General features: G+C 38.1%; 1 pseudogene; it reads left to right on the top strand.

Annotated features, from left to right (window-relative positions):
- The first annotated feature begins 357 nt into the window (after positions 1-357).
- Positions 358-791, top strand: LOC103120114 (translocon-associated protein subunit gamma-like; annotated as a pseudogene).
- The last annotated feature ends 3,252 nt before the right edge of the window (positions 792-4,043 follow it).

The raw sequence follows: 4,043 nt of genomic DNA, 5'->3' as shown, positions 1-4,043 counted from the left end.
TAATTCCAACATCTCAGTTATCAATCTCTACATCAAACTAATCAATCCCTATTGATTGTCTTTCTATGAGGCTTGGACACATTTTTTTTTCATTGCCTTTGTGTTGAGCAGTTTTGGATTGCATCTTGTACATGATAAAAATTACATTGTGGTAATTATGTAATATATTATTGTTTATCTTTTTTATGCAGTGCTGAGGAATGAATCCAAGGTCTTGACAACAAAAGATACAGCCAAGAGACATCCAACCTATTTTTTGTTCAGTTTTTCTAGAAACAAAATGAGATCAACAACAATAACAGGGGTGCGGTGGCCGTGGGGGCGGTCCAGAGGCATCCCGGAGTTGGCTCGGGTTTTGTTCCTGGCCTGTGTGCTTCCTGGCTCTGTCATGGCTCCCAAAGGTGGCTTTAAACAGCAGTCAGAGGAAGATCTGCTCTTGCAGGATTTTAGCGGCAACCTCTCAGCTAAGTCGTCCACACTCTTCTTAGGGAACGCATTCATAGTGTCGGCCATCCCTATCTGGCTCTATTGGCGAATATGGCATATGGACCTAATTCAGTCTGCTGTTCTGTACAGTGTGATGACCCTTGTAAACACATACTTGGTAGCCTTTGCATACAAAAATGTGAAATTTGTTCTCAAGCACAAAGTAGCACAAAAGAGGGAAGATGCTGTTTCCAAAGAAGTGACTCAAAAAACTCTCTGAAACTTGTAACAGAAAGATGTCTCGGAAGGAAAAGGATGAAAGGTTTGACTCCACATACAAAATGTGCTAATCGCAAACGGGGCATTTGGCAGAAGGTCTGCTTGGAGGATGTGGCAATTGAGACTGTTCTGAATTACACATGGATATTGCAGAAGATGTAGTAAAAGGAATAATAATAATAATAATAAACTAACAACAACAACAATAATAACAACAATGATAAACAACAAGGGCAATAAAACGGAAAAATAATAAAATAGTAAAAAAAAAAAAAAGCACAAACAGCAGATTGGACACTGACCAAAAAAAGATTAGCCAGTTTGAAGACGCAACAAACTTTAAACTATTCAAAATGAGAGAGAAATGCAAGGATCTCTGTAACTCTGTGTTTCACTGTTTTCTTGGGTACTCTGTCCTTCAAAGTCTAGTCTCCCTGGTCTCTCTATGGTCTCAGTTCAACCTTTCCTTTCTTTTTCGTTATTTTTACCAGGGTTATCTCTGGGGTCTGTGCCTGTACTATGAATCCCTGTAGCCTTTTTTTTTTTTCTATTTTATTTGATAAGACAGAGAGAAAAAGAGAGGGAAGGAGGAGATAGAGAGGGAGAGAGATAGACCTTTGCAGACCTGCTTTACCACTTGTAAAGTGCCCTCTTTGTAGGCCAGGAGTGGGGACTTGAACCCTGGTCCAGCCGCATGGTAACAAATGCGCTTAGCCAGGTGTGATGCTGCCCAGTCCCCAGCTCTACCTTTTCAAGACATTGCTGTAACTCTGTCTGTACCAAGATTTAGAAATTCTTCCAGATGAGGAATCACTTGTAATGATTGTCTTCATTCCATTTCTCAGAGATCATTGTCTTTCACTGCCAGCTGTTCATTGTCTTGAAAACCACAGTTTCATATAATTTGTTTCTTATTGTTTCATTTGACAGGGTAAAACCAGTCTCTTTTATCACATTCATGCTAGAATTGGAAATAAATACCATGGCATTTTCAATTTGCTGTTGCTGTGGAAATGTCTAATTATGGGTTTAGTGAGTTAAGCTTAGTATTAAGTAACACAATAGAGACACTAATCCATTGCTACATGGGACATTCTCCATAGCAGAGTCCTGGTTAGGCAAGAAAAAAAATGTCCTCCCCCCCCCCTTAAATGAAAAAAGAAAAAATAATCTACACATCACTCAGAAACAGTTCTTTATTTTATAGACAATTGCTTGCTCAGTCTATTTTAATTTCAGTGTCCAAAGGTAAATAAGCTAGAAACCTTTTGTCTCAAGCTCCTGGTTCAGTGGATGAACTGGTGTCTTTCCTGAAAACTTGTTTGAAATTACATGTAAAGAGGCTAAATATGCATAGCCCTGGGATTCGGAGGGACTTCACTATGGCCTCTACAGGAATCTATACCACTGGCGAGATCCTGGCAGGTGTAAGCAAGGCCATATATTCTAGATGGGTGGGTTCAGGATTGAACAAAGAAAAATCATATTACTAATCAAATTCATTAATAAATCATATTAATAAATATCATTAAATATAGGACCTCATGCTGGTAAATCCAGGGCTCTAGCCACCATGCCCCTCACAGCCACTAGACTCCTACTCTTTCTTTTGAATTTTATTTATTTTTTGGAAGATGGGGAAATGTTGCAGACTCTTCAATACTCCTCAAATATCCAAGTCCACATAACCCCTCAGTACAATCTTGTGTTGTCTGTCTGACTGTATCACCTTCGAAATTTAACTCTATAAAGATAAATTAATACAGAAAAGATGAGCTATTTCTATACATACCTTACTTATAGTAATTGCTATATTCTTAGATTAACCTAATTTAATATTTTATTTATTATTTATTTATTATTGGGTAGAGACAGAGAGAAATTGAAAGGGGAGTGGGAGATAGAGAGGGAGAAAGACAGAGAGACACCTGCATCACCACTCGTGATGCTTCCCCACTGCAGGTGGGGACCAGGGGCTTGAACCTATATCCTTCTGCACTGTAATGTGTGTGCTTAACCAGGTGCGACAGCACCTAACCCTTAATTTAATATTTTCTTCAAGATCAACATAGCTCAAAAGGAACATGGCCAAAAATTATGAGGGCATCACTTTATGTAGAATATTTGTCACCTCTTACTATAAGCCATACTTTGTCCAATCAAGGATAGGTAACTCTCATTTTATTTCAGTAATTATGTGTTAAATGTAGACTATATCCTGAGAACATCTGGTCCTACTATAAAGAGAACAAATAAATTATAAATAGCTAGTTATAATTTGCCACACAAAATAGCAGTGCCTTTTTAGGGTAATGCATTTTTTTAAAAATCATTATCAAATATGATTTTCATTTCATATTCTCCCCCCTCCCCGCAGTGGTTATTTGTTTTAGCCTTTCAGAAAAACATCAGCTGCTATGGAAGATGTTTTTTATTGTGAATATGAAGGGAAAATGCAAGAATGTTAGATTTCTTTTTTATTATTTTTAATTTCTTTATTGGGGAATTAATATTTTACATTCAAAAGTAAATACAATGGTTTGTACATGCATTACATGTCCCAGTTTTCCATATAACAATACAACCCCCACTAGGTCCTCTGTCATCCTTCTTGGGTCTGTATTCTCCCCACCCACCCACCCCAGAGTCTTTGACTTTGGTGCAATACGCCAATTCCAGTTCAGGTTCTACTTGTGTTTTCTCTTCTGATCTTGTTTTTCAACTTCTGCCTGAGAGTGAGATCATCCCATATTCATGCTTCTGTTTCTGACTTATTTCACTTATTTCTGTTTCTGACTTATTTCACTTTTTCAGGCTCCATCCAAGATTGGCTGAAAATGGTGAAGTCACCATTTTTTACAGCTGAGTAGTATTCCATTGTGTATATATACCACAACTTGCTCAGCCACTCATCTGTTGTTGGACACCTGGGTTGCTTCCAGGTTTTGGCTATTACAAATTGTGCTGCCAAGAACATATGTGTACACAGATCTTTTTGGATGGGTGTGTTGTGTTCCTTAGGATATATCCCCAGGAGAGGGATTGCAGGATCATAGAGTATAAGTCCATGTCTAGCCTTCTTAGAGTTCTCCACAGAAGTTGGACCAATTTACATTCCCACCAGCAGTGCAGGAGGTTTCCTTTGATCCCACAACCTCTCCAGCATTTGCTGCTGTTACTTTATCTGATGTATGAGGAATGCTAGATTTCTGTATGGGTACATGGAACCAAGAAACTAAGAGAACTGGTCTGGTATCTTAAATCACTTTTTTATTTCTGAGTACAAAGCTTTTTTTTTTTTTTTTTTTTGACAATTCGCTTTGGAAACCGAGTGGGCC

The sequence above is a fragment of the Erinaceus europaeus genome, chromosome 11 (assembly GCF_950295315.1).
Source record: "Erinaceus europaeus chromosome 11, mEriEur2.1, whole genome shotgun sequence".
NCBI lineage: Eukaryota > Metazoa > Chordata > Mammalia > Eulipotyphla > Erinaceidae > Erinaceus > Erinaceus europaeus.
The sequence above is the reverse complement of the archived record's forward strand: the minus strand, read 5'-3'. Positions and strand labels throughout refer to the sequence as shown.